The 17,165-nt window shown below is 45.8% G+C and overlaps 1 protein-coding gene across 1 annotated transcript in view; it reads left to right on the forward strand.

Annotated features, from left to right (window-relative positions):
• SMIM14 (small integral membrane protein 14) overlaps positions 1–17,165 on the forward strand; it is a 720,432-nt gene that overhangs the window by 463,651 nt on the left and 239,616 nt on the right. The gene's annotated exons all lie outside the window — the stretch shown is intronic.

Here is a 17,165-nt window from a genome sequence, read left to right on the forward strand (position 1 = left end):
CCAGGTCTTGTTTTGTTTTTTCTTTTTTGTTTTTGGAGATGGGAGTCTCATTCTGTCACCCAGGCTGGAGTGCAGTGGCACGATCTCGGTTCACTGCAACCTCCGCCTCCCAGGTTCAAACGATTCTCCTGCCTCAGGCTCCCGAGTAGCCGGGATTGCAGGCGTCTGCCACCACGCCCAGCTAATTTTTTGTATTTTTAGTAGAGACACGTTTCACCATGTTGGCCAGGCTGGTCTCAAACTCCTGACCTCAAGTGATCCACCCACCTCGGCCTTTTTTTTTTTTTTTTTTGGAGACAGGGTCTCACTCTGCTACTCAGGCTGGAGTGCAATGGCATAATCATGGCTCACCACAGCCTCAACTACCGAGGCTCAGGTGACCCTCCCACCTCAGCCTCTTGAGTAGCTGGATTACCGGTGCCCGCCACCACTCCCAGCTAATTTTGTATTTTTTGTAGAGACAGGGTTTCACCGTGTTGCCCAGGGTGGCCTCAAACTCTTGGGCTCAAGCGATCCACCTGCCTCAGCATCCCAAAGTGCTAGGATTACAGGCATGAGCCACTGCGCCCGGCCAGGAATTTGTTTCTAAGACATAAGTTTGAAGTGTCCCACCACAGTGTTTAAAAGAGTGGATTCTGGAGGGAGACAGCATTAGATTAAATTCTAGACTGGACAGGGTGTGGAGTGTACAAAAATATCTTTTCTCTCCTTAAAGTGGAGATATTATAGCAAGTATGTACGCTAAAGCAAAAAGAGAGAAATGAACAATTCTGGAGAAAAAGAAGGATTAATTATAGGAGTGAAGTCCTTGAAGAGACGAGAGTGAAAACAGGCTGGGCGCGGTGGCTCACGCTTGTAATCCCAGCACTTTGGGAGGCCGAGGTGGGCAGATCACGAGGTCAGGAGTTCAAGACCAGCCTGGCCAATATGGTGAAATCCCGTCTCTACTGAAAATACGAAAAAGTTAGCCAGGTGTGGTGGTGCATGCCTGTAATCCTAGCTACTCAGGAGGCTGAGGCAGGAGAATTGCTTGAACTTGGAAGTGGAGGTTGCAGTGAGCTGAGATGGCGCCACTGCACTCCAGCCCTGGCAACAGAGTGAGACTCCATCTCAGAAAAAAAAAAAAAAAAAAAAAAGACAGTGAAGACAGACCATATGACCACTGGTGCAGATAGGATACATTTGATGATGAGATGCATCACTTTTTGCTTCAATTTATTAGCAATATAAGAAATTGGTTCGGCCGGGCACAGTGGCTCACGCCTGTAATCCCAGCACTTTGGGAGGCCAAGGCGAGGTGGATCACGAGATCAGGAGATCAACCCATCCTGGCTAACCCGGTGAAACACTGTCTCTACCAAAAACACACACACAAAATTAGCCGGGCGTTGTGGCAGGCGCCTGTAGTCCCAGCTACTTGGCAGGAGAATGGAGTGAACCCGGGATGGGGAGGTTGCAGTGAGTCGAGATCGCACCACTGCACTCCAGCCTGGGCGACAGATAGAGGCTCTGTCTCAAAAAAAAAAAAAAAAAAAAAAGAAAAGAAAAGAAATTGGTTCATGAGTTGTAAGGGATTCAGATAAGTTGTTGGAGATTCAAAATGAGAGAAGTTGTGAAATAGTCACCTCGGAGAGTGAACAGGGAGACATACAATTCTGCTACTTAGGCATAGGAGTTGACTAGGCAGAGAACTGAGACTTTGCAAGGTCAGTCAGGAAGCAAGGGAAAAGAAACTTAATACAGTAATGGCCTATGAAATCTAAGCTTCATAAAGGAGATGTATAACAAGGACTGTATCTGTCTCACCTTCATTAATGTGGGGCATGTGATCCAAAATAGTTAATAGAGACTGGGCATGGTGGCTCACACCTGTATCCCAGCACTTTGGGAGGCCGAGGAGGGCGGATCACCTGAGGTCGTGAGTTCGAGACCAGCTTGGCCAGCATGGTAAAACCACATCTCTACTAAAAATACAGAAATCAGCCAGGCGTGGTGGCACGTGCCTGTAATCCCAGCTACTCAGGAAGTTGAGGCAGGATAATTGCTTGAACCTGGGAGATGGAGGTTGCAGTGAGCCGAGATCACACCATTGCACTCTAGCCTGGGCAACAAAAGCGAGACTCCATCTCAAAAAAATAATAATAATAAAAATAAAAATAGCAACTAGGGACTAGGGACTAGGTGCAGTAGCGCAGGCCTATAATCCCAGCAGTTTGGGAGGCAGACACGGACGGATCACCTGAGGTCAGGAGTTCAAGACCAGACTGACCAATATGGTGAAACACTGTGTCTACTAAAATTGCAAAAAAATTAGCCAGCCATGGTGGCACATGCCTGTAATCCCAGCTACTAGGGAGGCTGAGGCAGGAGAATCACTTGGACCCGGGAGGCAGAATTTGCAGTGAGCCGAAATCATACCACTGCACTCCAGCCTGGGTGACAGGGTGAGACTCTGTCTCAAAAAAAAAAAAAAAAAAAAAAAAAAAAAAGCTACTAAAAAAGCATGGAAATGGTCTAAACACATCAGCTGAAAGAGAGATTATCAGACTGGATTAAAAAGAAAGACTCATGGCCTGGTGCGGTGGCTCACGCCTGTAATCCCAGCACTTTGGAAGTCCTAGGCAGGCAGATCGCCTGAGGTCAGGAGTTCGACACCAGCCCGGCCAACATGGTAAAAATCCAAACATTAGCCTGGCATGGTGGGTGGTACGTGTCTGTAGTCCTGTCTACTCGGGAGGCTGAGGCAGGAGAATCACTTGAACCCCAGAGGCAGAGGTTGCGGTGAGCCAAGATTGCTCCACTGCACTCCAGCCTGTGTAACAGAGCGAGACTCTGTCTCAAAAAAACAGAAAGAAAATAAAATGACAGAGGTCTGGCCAAGGCAGGTGGATCACTTGAGCCCAGGAGTTCCAGACCATACTAGGCAACATGGCCAAACCCCACCTCTACAAAAATTAGCCAGGCTTGAGGCTGGGTGCGGTGGCTCAGGCCTGTAATCCCAGCACTGGGAGGCTGAGGCGGGTGGATGACCTGAGGTCAGGAGTTCGAGGCAAGCCTGGCCAACATGGTGAAACCCCATCTCTATTAAAAAATACAAAAAATTAGCCGGGCATGGTGGCATGTGCCTGTAATCCCAGATACTTGGGGGCCTGAGGCAGGAGAATTGCTTGAACCCTGGAGGCGGAGATTGCAGTGAGCCGAGATTGCGCCACTGCACTCCAGCCTGGGTGACCAAGACAGACTTCATCTCAAAACAAAACAAAACAAAACAAAACAAACAAACAAACAAATTATCCGGGCTTGGTGGAGTGCATCTGTAGTCCCAGCTACTTGGGAGGCTGAGGTGGGAGGATCACCTGAGCCTGGGAGGTCGAGGCTGTAGCTGTAGTGAGTTGAGATCACCTCACTGCACTCCTGCCTGGGCGACACAGTGAGACACTGTCTCAAAAAAAAAAAAAAAAAAAAAGAGGTCAATTCTCTAAGAAGACAGAACAATCCTAAATGTATATGCACCTCAAACAACGGAGGCAAGAATAATATATCTGGACCAGGCGTGATGGCTCATGCCTGTCATCCCAGTACTTTGGGAGGCCAAGTCAGGCAGATCACCTGAGGTCAGGAGTTCAAGACCAGCCTGACCAACATGGAGAAACTCTGTCTCTACTAAAAAATACAAAATTAGCCAGGCGTGGTGGTGCATACCTATAATTCCAGCTACTTGGGAGACTGAGGCAGGAAAATCGCTTGAACCCGGGAGGCGGAGGTTGCAGTGAGCTGAGAACACGCCATTGCACTCCAGCCTGGGCAACAAGAGCAAGACTCCACCCCAAAACAAAAGGAAAGAATAATATATCTGAAAAGAAAATATGTAAATCTGCAATTATATTTGAGGATATAAATATTCCTGTCAGTAATTGCTAGAAGAAGCAGGCTGAAAATCAGGAAGGCCATAGATGACCTGAGCAACATCACTGTCAACTAAAGTGACCTGACATTCAGAATACTCCACCCAATAATGGCAGATTATACATTATATTTTTTCTTTTTTCTTTTTTGAGACAGAGACTTGCTCTGTCACTCAGGCTGGAGTGGAGGGCAGTGGTGCAATCTCGGCTCACTGCAGCCTCCACCTGCCAGGTTCAAGTGATTCTCCTGCCTCAGCCTTCTGAGTAGCTGGATTACAGGCACCCGCCACCATCCCTGGCTAATTTTTGTATTTTTAGTAGAGATGGGGTTTCTCCACATTGGCCAGGCTGGTCTCGAACTCTTGACCTCAGGTGATCCACCCGCCTTGGCCTCCCAAAGGGTCAGGATTACAGGCGTGAGCCACTGCACCTGGCCTTTTTTTTTTGGTATTTTTGTAGAGACGGGGTTTTACCATGTTGGCCAGGCTGGTCTTGAACTCCTGACCTCAAGTAATCTGCTGCCTTAACCTCCCAAAGTGCTGGGATTATAGGCATGAGCCACCACGCCCAGCCTCTACAAAAAAGTTTTAAAAATTAGCCGGGTGTGGTGGCATGCCCCTGTAGTCCTAGCTACTCAGGAAGCTGACAAGAGAGGATTGCTTGAGACTAGGAGGTTGAGGCTGCAGTGAACCATGACTGCACTACTGCACTCCTGCCTCGGTGATAGAGCAAGACCCTGTCTCAAGAAAACCCCAAACACAGCTAGCCAACACAGTGAAACACTGTCTCTACCAAAAAAAACAAAAACAAAAACAAAATCTAGCTGGGTATGGTGGCGAGTGCCTGTAGTCCCAGCTACTCAGGAGGCTGAGGCATGAGACTTACTGGAACCCTGGAGGCAGAGACTGCAGTGAGCCAAGATCACACCACTGCACTACACCCTGGGCAAAACAGTGAGACCCTGTCTCAAAAAAAAAAAAAAAAAGAAGGGGGACCATATTCCAGGTCGTAAAAAAAACAAAAAAAATTTTTTTTCTTTTTTTTGAGATAGAGTTTTTTTGCTCTTGTTGCTGCTCTTGTCGCCCAGGCTGGAGTGCAGTGGCATAATCTCGGCTCACTGCAACCTCCGCCTTCTGAGTTCAAGTGATTCTCCTGCCTCAGCCTCCCGAGTAGCTAGGATTACAGGCGCCCGCCACCACACCTGGCTAACTTTGTATTTTTAGTAGAGACGGGGTTTCACCATGTTGGTCAGGCTGGTCTCGAACTCCTGACCACAGGTGATCCACCGACCTCAGCCTTCCAAAGTGCTGGGATTACAGGTGTGAGCCACCGTGCCCGGCCAAAAAAACAAATCTTAACAAATTAAAAATAACAAAGTTCAGCTGGACATGGTAGCTCATGCTTGAGGTTAGAGGACGGCTTGAGCCCAGGAGTTCCAGGCTGCAGTGAGCTATGATCATGCCACTGAACTCCTGCCTGAGTGTCCCTAGAAAAATGTCGTGGAAAATACATTTTTAGGCTATAACAGAATTACAAATCAATGACAAAAACATCTGGAAAATCCCCTAATACTGAGAATTAAACAACATAAAATATGTATTTTGAGACAGGGTCTCACTCTGTTACCCAGGCTGGAGTGCAGTGGCTCACACCTGTAATGTCAGTAGTTTAGGAGGCTGAGGTGGGAAGACTGCTTGAGGCCAAGAGTTTGAGATCTCCCTGAGCAACAAAGCAAGACCTCTACTCCACAGAAAAAAAAAATTAGCCTGGCATGGTAGTGCATGTCTGTAATCCTAACTACTTGGGAGGCTGAGGTGGGAGGATCCCTTGAGCCTAAGTGATTGACGTTATGATGAGCTATGATCACGCCATTGCACTCCAGGCTGGGTAACACAGCAAGGCTCTATCTCTGACAAAAAAAAAAAAAAAAAAAAAAAAAAAAAAAAAAAAAAAAAGAAAAGAAAAAAAGAAAGAAAGAAAAGAAAAAGGTAAAAGTCTTCTATTCATGCATGCCATGATTGTCAACGTTAAAAACAATATATAGCCACCAACTGAAGAGGCTCTAGTGGAAACAGTAGCTTCAGGGAATAGTCATGTTTGAGTTAGAAGTTGAATGGAGGCCGGGCGCGGTGGCTCAAGCCTGTAATCCCAGCACTGTGGGAGGCCAAGATGGGTGGATCACGAGGTCAGGAGATCGAGACCATCCTGGCTAACACGATGAAACCCCCTCTCTACTAAAAAACACAAAAAACTAGCCGGGCGAGGTGGCGGCGCCTGCTAGTCCCAGCTACTCGGGAGGCTGAGGCAGGAGAATGGCGTGAACCCGGGAGGCGGAGCTTGCAGTGAGCTGAGATCCGGCCACTGCACTCCAGCCTGGGGAACAGAGCCAGACTCCGTCTCAAAAAAAAAAAAAAAAAAAAAAAAAAGAAATTGAATGAATAAAGAGGTGTGGTGATAGTTATTCTACTCCAAGCTGTTTTTTGTTTTGTTTTTGTTTTTGTTTTCTTGAGACGGAGGTCCGGTAGCTCACGCCTGTAATCCCAGCACTTTGGGAGGCTGAGCTGGACGGATCACAAGGTCAGGAGTTTGAGACCAGCCTGGCCAATATGGTGAAACCCCATCTCTACTAAAAATACAAAAGTTAGCCAGGTGTGGTGGTGGGCGCCTGTAGTCCCAGCTACTTGGGAGGCTGAGGCAGGATAATCCCTTGAACCTGGCAGGGGGAGGTTGCAGTGAGCCGAGATCACACCACTGCACTCCAGCCTGGGTGACAGAGCAAGGCTCTGTCTCAAAAAAAAAAAAAAGAAAGAAAGAAAAAAAAGAAAGTTGGAGAAGAAATTTATAGATTTTTTTTTTAACTTCAGTGATTACTTTTAAAATTCCTAACAGCTCTTATTTTCTTAAAATTCCTTTTTATAGCATCCTGTTTCTGTATGGGTGCAATGACTTCTTCGATGTCAATAACTAGTTGTTTTTTTTTTTTGGGACAGAGTCTTGCTCTTGTTGCCCAGGCTGGAGTGCAATGGCATGATCTTGGCTCACTGCAACCTCTGCCTCCAGTGTTCAAGCGATTCTCCTGCCTCAGCCTCCAGAGCAGCTGGGATTACAGGCGCCCGCCACCACACCCAGTAATTTCTTTTGTATTTTCAGTAGAGACAGGGTTTCGCCATGTTGGTCAGGCTGGTCTTGAACTCCTGACCTGGTGATCTGCCCATCTCGGCCTCCTGAAGAGCTGGAATTACAGGCATGAGCCACGGAACCCAGCCTGGATTTTTGTTTTAATTATTCTGATCCCTAGATTAAGTTTCATCCAGGTTATTTTTCTTCTTGATTTCTTTTATGTTGAAGGCTCTTCTAAAAAAAAAATTTTTTTTTTTTACATTTTTTTAATGAGATAGAGTCTTGCTCTGTCCCCCAGGCTGAAGTGCAGTGGCAACATCTCACCACACCACAGCCTCGACTTCCAGGCTCAAGTGACCCTCCCATCTCAGCCTTCCTAGTAGCTGGGACCACAGGCACACACCACCACCACACCTGGCTAACTTCTTGTAGAGACGGGTTTTTGCCACGTTCCCCAGGCTGGTCTTCTCAAAGTTTTCATCTTAGTTCCCCTTATGGTTAAGAGTGAGGCACTAAAAGGCTGATTAAGAGCAGTATGACTATAAGATAATCATGGAGGGTGGGGAGTAATTCCAATTTTCAGTTAATTCTTTTCTTTTCTTTTTTTTTTTTGGAAGACAGGCTCTCACTATGTCATCCAGGCTGGAGTGCAGAGGCCACAGTCCTCTGGATGTGTGGAGTGCAGTCTTGACGTCCCGTGCCCAAGCAATCCCATCACCTCAGCCCTCCAAGTAGCTGGGACTACAGGTGCACGCCATCACACCTGGCTCTTTTAAAAAACTCTTGTAGAGAAAAGGTCTCACTATTTTGCCCAGGCTGGTCTTGACCTCCTCAGCTCAAGGGATCTGCCCCCTCGGCCTCCCGAAGTGTTGGGATTACAGGCATGAACCACCGTGCCTGGGCCAGTAGCAAGAGTTGTGGTTTCAGGAAGTTTGAAACCTGGTTTGGTCAGGTTACGCTTTGTTGAGTTCTGGTGAATCGTATATACTATTTCTTCAGTTGTAAAAAGACTATAATAAAAAAAAGTACTGATATATTCAGCCACACCAAATCTTCACTTAAACACAAATCCCCATTACTGTCACCTTCATATGAACTTTTTTTTTTTTTAGATAGGGTCTTGTTCTGTCGCCCCGGCAGGAGTGCAGTGGTGCCCTCACAGCTCACTGTAGCTTTGACCGCCCACCTCAGTCTCCATAGTAGCTGGACTACAGGTGTGGTCCACTATGCTCAGCTAATTTCTAAAATATTTTTAGAGATGAGGTCTCATTACGTTGCCCAGGCTGGTCTCAAATTCTTGGGCTCAAGCAATCCTCCCACCTCAGTCTCCCAAAGTACTGGGATTACAGGTGTGAACCCACCATGCCCAACCATGTGAGTATTTTTGAAGAGAATACTTATATTTGCCATGAGTAGTGTGAACCTTTCATATATATGAATGGTTTTATATATACATATATATATACACACATATAGTTTTTTTTTTTCTTTTTTTTTCTTGAGACAGAGTTTCGCTCTTGTTGCCCAGGGTGGAGTGCAATGGCACAATCTTGGCTCACTGCAAGCTCCACCTCCCCAGTTCAAGCGATTCTCCTGCCTCAGCCTTCTGAGTAGCTGGGATTACAGGCGCCCGCCACCAAGCCAGGCTAATTTTTTGTATTTTTAGTAGAGACGGAGGTTTCACCATGTTGGCCAGGCTGGTCTCAAACTCCTGACCTCAGGTGATTCACCCACCTCGGCCTCCCAAAGTGCTGGGATTATAGGCATGAGCCACCGTGCCCGGCCATGAGTGGTAATATTTACTAGTACAACATGATGGGGAAATACTGTCAATAAAGGAAGGTTCTGAAGAGTGCCCTTAAGGAAATAATCTGAAATGCACACAGTGGTTCAAGACAGCATTATTTTTTGTTTTATCAAAGGAATATATAAATTTTAAAAGTCAAATATTGCTAAAATATTATTTTAAAAAACAAAAGCATGACTGCCAAGGGGTGCTGGGTTTCTTTTTCAAGCAATGAAAATTTCTAAAGTTGATAGTGGTGATAGATGCACAACTTCGTGAATATACTAAAAGTCATTGAATTAAACTTTTTTCTCCAGCTTTATTAAGGTATATAATTGCCAAAAATTATGGATACAGTGTACAATACGTCTCAATGTATTGTGTACAATACGTCCCAATGTATTGTACACTGTATTTAAAAAATTTTAATTTTGTAGAGTCTCGCTTTGTTGCCCAGTCTGGTCTTGGATTCCTGGCCTCAACAGATCCTTATCAGCCTCCCAAAGTGCTGAGATTACAGGAATAAGCCACCATGCCTGGCCTGTATTGTACTTTATTTTTTGAGACAGGCTCTCCCAGGCTGAAGTGCAGTGGTGTGATCACAGCACATTGCAGCCTGGACCTCCTGGGCCCAGGTGATCCTTCCACATCAGCCTCCTGAGTAGCAGAGATTACAGGTGTGCACCACCACACCCAGCTAATTTCTGTGTGTGTGTATATATACATATATATATATATGTATTTTTTTTTTTTGTGTGTGAGACAGAAGACAGAGTCTTGCTTTGTCACCCAGGCTGGAGTGCAGTGGCACGATCTTGGCTCACTGCAAGCTCCGTCTCCCGGGTTCATGTCATTTTCCTGCCTCAGCCTCCTGAGCAGCTGGGACTACAGGCGCTTGCCACCATGCCCGGCTAATTTTTTTGTATTTTTAGTAGAGATGGGGTTTCTTTTTTTTTTTTTTTTTTTTTTTTTTGAGACAGAGTCTTGCTCTGTCGCCCAGGCTGGAGTGCAGTGGCCGGATCTCGGCTCACCGCAAGCTCCGCCTCCCGGGTTGACGCCATTCTCCTGCCTCAGCCTCCCGAGTAGCTGGGACTACAGGCGCCCGCCACCTCGCCCGGCTAGTTTTTTGTATTTTTTTAGTAGAGACAGGGTTTCACCGTGTTAGCCAGGATGGTCTCGATCTCCTGACCTCGTGATCCGCCCGTCTCGGCCTCCCAAAGTGCTGGGATTACAGGCTTGAGCCACCGCGCCTGGCCGAGATGGGGTTTCATCGTGTTAGCCAGGATGCTCTCGATCTCCTGATCTCATGATCAGCCCGCCTCGGCCTCCCAATACAGGCGTGAGCCACTGCGCCCACCCTAATTTTTGTATTTTTTGTAGAGATTGGGTTTCGCCATGTACCCAAGCTGGTCTCCTGGATTCAAGCGATCCACCTGCCTCGGCCTCCCAAAGTGCTGAGATTACAGGCATGAGCCACTGCACCCTGCCCTTTTATTCACTGGATTTAAAACATACTTTTTGAAGGTAGTTGAGTACTTACTTGATTCTTTTACATGGTCCACCCTCACTTCCATTCTTCTTACATTATGACTAATTATTGGTTGTTTAATGAGCATACTAAAAATGGTTCTTTACATCTTTTTCTATTTGATTAGTTTTCTGTTTCTACTAGTTCTTCCTATTTTTGCTAATTCCTTCTTTGCACTTCATCGCAATGTAATTACACACATAAGATGTATGTGATAACCCATTAATTTCTTTTGTTGATCTCCATTCTGGAGTATTTTACAGTTCTGGTCCTATGGACGGGAATAGCTGCATGTAAGGCTGCTGCACAGCTGGCATTCTGGACTTCACTCATCCCGGAAACAGCCAGCTCCTGTGTTGTATCCCGTTTCATTTGCATGACTTACTCTCCTCCTTTTTGGTGGAGTATATCACTCAGGTGCTTCCTGAGAAAATCCAAATGGAAGACAAAATTTGAGATCTTGAGTATCTGACAACATCTAACTTTTCACTCAGAACTTAAAACATTTTTTATATATTTTTTAAGAGACAGGGTCTCACTCTGTTATCCAGGCTGGGGTGCAGTAGTGCGATCACGGCTCACTGCAGCCTTGACCTCCTGGTCTCAAGAGATCCTCTTGCCTGAGCAACACCACATCTGTTTTTTTTTTTTTTTTTTTTTTTTTTTGGCAGAGATGTTGCCAAAAAACAAACAAACAAAAAACAGGTGTGGTGTTGCTCAGGCAACACTATGTTGCCCAAGCTGATCTTGAACCCCTGGCCCCTAACACTCCCCCTGCCTTGGCCTCCCAAAGTGCTGGGATTACAGGCGTAAGCCACCACACTTGGCCTCACTCAGAACTTAGAAGTCATTGCTTCCTTGTCTTGTAGCTTCCCATGTTGTTGAGAAAGTTGATGCCATTCTCATTCCCAATTCATTTAGCTCTTTTTTTTTTAATAGACGTAGTATTTTACCTTTGAAGATGGTTGTCTTTTCAGGTTTTCTTCTCCCTGTAGTTGAAACTATTTTGATCTTGGTTATTAGTGTTGGAAAACAATCTTTAAAAATCTAGTGACATTTAAAATTGCTCATGTTTTGGAATTCACCGGGTGAAAACTCAGCTTTCTCACTGGAAAAACTTCTCTTCTAAAGTCTGAATCCCTTTGAAGTTCTTTTCTCTGGGAACACCGAATTTCTACAGAAAAGGATCTTTCCTCCTCCCTGAGACTTAACTGCAAGCATTGTAGAAACTAAGAATCTACCATCCTGTATAGTTAGTTGATCTTCATTTTCAGTTTATGCCTGGCATTTCTCAGTCTGAAGATTTCTGTTTCAAATTCTCAAAAGAGCAATTTTCCTTCCATGTTAAGAGCACAGTAGTAACCTAGTTACCTATCTCACTGGGTAGGAAGAATACAAACTTTTTTTTTTTTTTGAGATGGAGGCTCGCTCTGTCGCCCAGGCTGGACTCCAGTGGCGCCATCTCAGCTCACTGCAAGTTCTGCCTTCCGGGTTCACACCACTCTCCTGCCTCCGCCTCCCGAGTAGCTGGGACTACAGGCGCCCGCCACCACACCAGCTAATTTTTTTGTATTTTTAGTAGAGACGGGGTTTCACCGTATTAGCCAGGATGGTCTCCTGACCTTGTGATCCGCCCGCTCTGCAGGGCCTGTTTTTCTCCACTGTCTAGTTCTAAGTTGTAAGGAGTAAATTGGCTTGCTTCTAATCAGTATTCCTACAATTAGGTTTGAACTTCCTCTACTGTACTATGTCAGTACCTACTTTCCGTCCACTTTTCATCTCCCAAAAGTATTTTGACCTTTTAGCTACCATTCTTTGTCCCTAGAACTTTGTACCTCTGAATGTCATTTTGCTGAAGTCTCAAGACACAACTATAGTATTAAAACATTTGTGCTATCCACCATGTTTAATCAGAAGTCCATGGACCAATATTGTAATAGAGAAAAATCAGAAACAATCTAGATATCTAATAGGTTAACTGCCATAAAATATAGCAGCCCTACTCAATGGTCTCCTTATAGTTCAATGTTTATGTAAAGAAACCTTACATAAACCATTTGAATGTTTATGTAAAGCAACTTTAAAGAACTATAATTTCCATGGTTTTAAAAGATGAATATTAACAATTATATGCCCAGGCTGGAGTATTAGCTCACTTGTACTGAGCTAAAAATAGTACAATGAAAGAATACTTCAGAATACTAAGTGAATTCAAGGAGGTATGGTTAGAACTTATGATTTCTGAAAGGAGCACATTTTTATTACTAAAATTGCTTAGGAAAATAAAAGCAAAGCAAGCAGTTTAAGAGACAGAAAACCTGAGTTCTTAGTTTGACAATGCCAGTCATCATCATCTGGAAGGGCAGCAGAATTTTCAGACCAATTTTAGTATCATGATGCAGGCCAGGCCCAAATTGTAAGAGATAAAGAATAAGAAAAGGGGCCAGGCTGCCGGGCGCGGTGGCTCAAGCCTGTAATCCCAGCACTTTGGGAGGCCAAGACAGGCGAATCACGAGGTCAGGAGATCGAGACCATCCTGGCTAACACGGTGAAACCCCGTCTCTACTAAAAAAATACAAAAAACTAGCCGGGCGTGGTGGCGGGCGCCTGTAGTCCCAGCTACTCGGGAGGCTGAGGCAGGAGAATGACGTAAACCCGGGAGGCGGAGCTTGCAGTGAGCTGAGATCCGGCCACTGCACTCCAGCCTGGGGAACAGAGCCAGACTCCGTCTCAAAAAAAAAAAAAAAAAAAAAAAAGAAAAGGGGCCAGGCGTGGTGGTTCATGCCTGTAAATCCCAGCACTTTGGGAGGACAAGGCAGGCGGGATCACCTGAGGTCAAGAGTTCAAGATCAGCCTGACCAACATGGAGAAACCCCGTCTCTACTAAAACTAAAAAATTAGCCAGGCGTGGTGGTACATGCCTGTAATCCCAGCTACTCAGTAGGCTGAGGCAGTAGAATCGCTTGAACCTGGGAGGCGGAGGTTGTGGTTAGCCGAGATTGAGCCATTGCACTCCAGCCTGGGTAACATGAGCAAACCTCCATCTCAAAAAAAAAAAAAAAAAAAAAAAGAAAAGGATAAGGAAGCAATCTATTCAGGACGCAGTATTTTTCAAATGTGATGGGAAACAGAGTAGGGAAAAGAGGAGAAATACACAAACATATTTAAATAGTTTAGGGGATGAAGTACTGGAGGGAAGAACATCTAGATGAAGGAAAAAAAAAAAAAAAAAACCTGAAATAAGACAATGGAAAGTAGTAAAGAGTACAATAAGTTATCCTTCGAAAAAGAGAAAGCTTCCCAAAGAGAAAAGGCCCAGTGAAGAGTTATCTTGTCTGGAGACAGGGTCTTACTTGGCACTTTGTCCAGGCTAGAGAGTAGTGATGCAATCACAGTTCATTACAGCCTTGACCTCCTGGGCTCAGGTGATCCTCCCATCTTAGTCTCCTGAGTACCTGGGACTACAGGTGCCCATCACCCTGTACGACTAATTTTTGGCTAATTTTTTTGTAGAGACAGAATTTCACCATGTTGCCCAGGCTGGTCTTAACTCCTGGGCTCAAGCAATCCACCTGCCTCAGCCTCCCAAAGTGCTGGGATTACAGGCATGAGCCCCAAGAGAGTTTTACTGCACTGAATGGGGGATAGAAAGCAGTACTGGCAACATTTTAATCAACTAGACTTTAATGATTTTTTTTTTTTTTGAGATGGAGTCTCGCTCTGTTGCCCAGGCTGGAGTGCAATGGCGTGATCTTGGCTCACTGCAACCTCTGCCTCCCCGGGGTCAAGCCGTTCTCCTGCCTCAGCTTCCCGAGTAGCTGGGATTACAGGTGCCTGCCACCGTGCCCGGCTAATTCTTGTATTTTTTTTTTTTTTTTTGAGACGGAGTCTTGCTCTGTTGCCCAGGCTGGAGTGCAGTGGCCGGATCTCAGCTCACTGCAAGCTCCGCCTCCCGGGTTCATGCCATTCTCCTGCCTCAGCCTCTCAAGTAGCTGGGACTACAGGTGCCCGCCACCTCGCCTGGCTAGTTTTTTGTATTTTTTAGTAGAGACGGGGTTTCACCGTGTTAGCCAGGATGGTCTCGATCTCCTGACCTTGTGATCCGCCCGTCTTGGCCTCCCAAAGTGCTGGGATTACAGGCTTGAGCCATCGCGCCCAGCCTAATTTTTGTATTTTTAGTAGAGACAGGGTTTCATCATGCTGGCCAAGCTGGTCTCGAACTCCCGACCTCAGGTGATCCACCCACCTCGGCCTCCCAAATTGCTGGGATAAGCCACTGCGCCCGCCCTTTAACGATTTTTAACAAATTAAAAGGATTAGCAAAGCATTTGGGGCCAAGATTTTTACTTGTACTCTCTACGCAGAATCTTCCTACATAAGCACTTTTATCCTTCCTACTCTGCCCTCAATAGGAACCTAGATTTTCTTTTACCACACCTTGCCTTTTTGTTCTTTTTATAATCTCTCACCTAGCAATCTTTTTTTTTTTTTGAGATGGAGCCCTGCTCTGTCACCCAGGCTGGAGTGCAGTGGCGCGATCTCAGCGCACTGCAACCTCCACCTCCCGGCTTCAAGCGATTCTCCTGCCTCAGTCTCCCGAGTAGCTGGGACTACAGACGCACAACACCATGCCCGGCTAATTTTTGTATTTTTAGTAGAGACGGAGTTTCACCATGTTGGCCAGGCTGGTCTCGAACTCTCACTGTGTTGCCCAGGCTGGAGTGCAGTAGCATGATCTTGGCTCACTGCAACATCTGCTCCTGGGGTTCAAGCGATTCTGACTCAGCCTCTAGAGTAGCTGGGACTACAGACGCCCACCACCACACTTCGCTGATTTTTGTATTTTTATTTTGAGATGGAGTCTCACTCTGTCTCCCACGCTGGAGTACAGTGGCATGATCTTGGCTCACTGCAACCTCTGCGTCCCAGATTCAAGCAATTCTCCTGTCTCAACTTCCCAAGTAGCTGAGACTATAGGCGCACGTCACCACACTCATCTAATTTTTGTATTTTTAGTAGAGATAGGGTTTCACCATTTTGGCCAGGCTGGTCTTGAATTCCTGACCTCAGGTGGTCTGCCTGCCTCAGCCTCTCAAAGTGCTGAGATTACAGGCATGAGCCACTGTGCCCGGCCTGATTTTTATTTTTAGTAGAGACGGGGTTTCACCATGTTGGCCAGGCTGGTCTTGAACTCCTGACCTCAGTGATCCACCTGCCTTGGCCTCCCAAAGTGTGGGGATTACAGGTGTGAGCCACAGCACCCGGCCTATCTCTTCATCTTTTATTTACTACCTTTATCTAGGTACCATAGTCCCCTTGTTGCAGTTACTCATTTTCCTTTCCTCTGCCCTCAGTCCAAAGCAATTTTACTTCAGTGAGTAGGTGCCCCTTAGCTATACATACTTGCCCCCAAAACCATCTGATTTTCTCAAGGTTTTTCTGCATATGACAGCCCTCCTTTAACCTAAACTCCACTGCTGAGTGAAGATAAAGTTGGGGATAAAAACATGGAGTCAAGAGATAAGCAGGTGTAACCAACAGAACAGAAATGAGTTACTGAAACAGGAATAAGCACCTTATTTAGTGATCTGGAGGTAACCTAAAAACAAAAATCCATTATTTAAAAACTGTTCTGTGTACTAGTAGTAGAGTTTCGTAGACAGTTTTTTTCACTATGAACTCTTACTACTGACTTTTAAAAAGCAATGTTTATTTGGAATAACAGTATTTTTTTGAGACGGAGTTTCGCTCTTGTCGCCCAGGCTGGAGTGCAATGGCGCGATCGCGGCTCACTGCAGCCTCTGCCTCCCAGGTAGCTGGGATTACAGGCGTCTGCTACCATACCTGGCTAATTTTTATGTTTTTAGTAGAGACGGGGTTTTGTCATGTTGGCCAGGCTGGTGTAAAACTCCTGACCTCAGGTGATCCCCCGGCCTCCCAAAGTGCTGGGATTACAGGTGTGATTAGGCGTTAGCGATTGTGCCTGGCCTAATACTTTTTTTTTTTTTTTTTTTTTTTTGAGACAGTGTCTTGCCGTCGCCCAGGCCGAAATGCAACGGTGCAATCTCAGCTCACTGCAACCTCTGCTTCCTGGGTTCAAGCAATTCTCCTGCCTCAGCCTCCAGAGTAGCTGGTATTATAGGTGCGTGCCACCACGCCTGGCTAATTTTTGTTTTGTATGTTTAGTAGAGATGAGGTTTTACCTGGTCTCGAACTCCTGACCTTATGATCCACCCAGCTCGGCCTCCCAAAGTGCTGGGATTACAGGCATGAGTCGCCATACCTGGCCAAGAATAATTAAAAAAAAAAAAAAAAAATTATTTGGAGGCAGGGTCTTGTTCTGTTGCCCATTCTCATGTGCAGTGGTGGATCATGGCTCACTGCAGCCTTCAATTTGGGCGTAAGTGATCCTCCCTCCTTAGCGTCCCAAAGTGCTGGGATTACAGTTGTGAGCCACCGCACTGGTGAAGAAAATCAACCATGCTCCAGCTAATAATCACCTCAGCAATTATCCTGAATTAGTGTCATTTTGCAAATTTTGCCATTTGACTTTATCTGATACCTTAAGTTATCCTTAATAACCTGCATATTATCCACTAAAAAAAACTAATTCACTGATGATCAAAACAAGTACCAAATGTCTGATGCTCTTTAAATTTGACTATTGCCAGGGCATGAGAGCTCCTTAATTCTCACTGTTGCCCAGGCTGGAGTTCAGTGGTGCAAATTTGGCTCACTGCAACCTCCGCTTCCTGGGTTCAAGCAATTCTCCTGCCTCAGCTTCCAGAGCAGCTGGGATTACAGGCGTGCACCACCATGCCCAGCT

This window comes from Macaca thibetana, chromosome 5 (genome assembly GCF_024542745.1).
Source record: "Macaca thibetana thibetana isolate TM-01 chromosome 5, ASM2454274v1, whole genome shotgun sequence".
Classification (NCBI taxonomy): Eukaryota; Metazoa; Chordata; class Mammalia; order Primates; family Cercopithecidae; genus Macaca; species Macaca thibetana.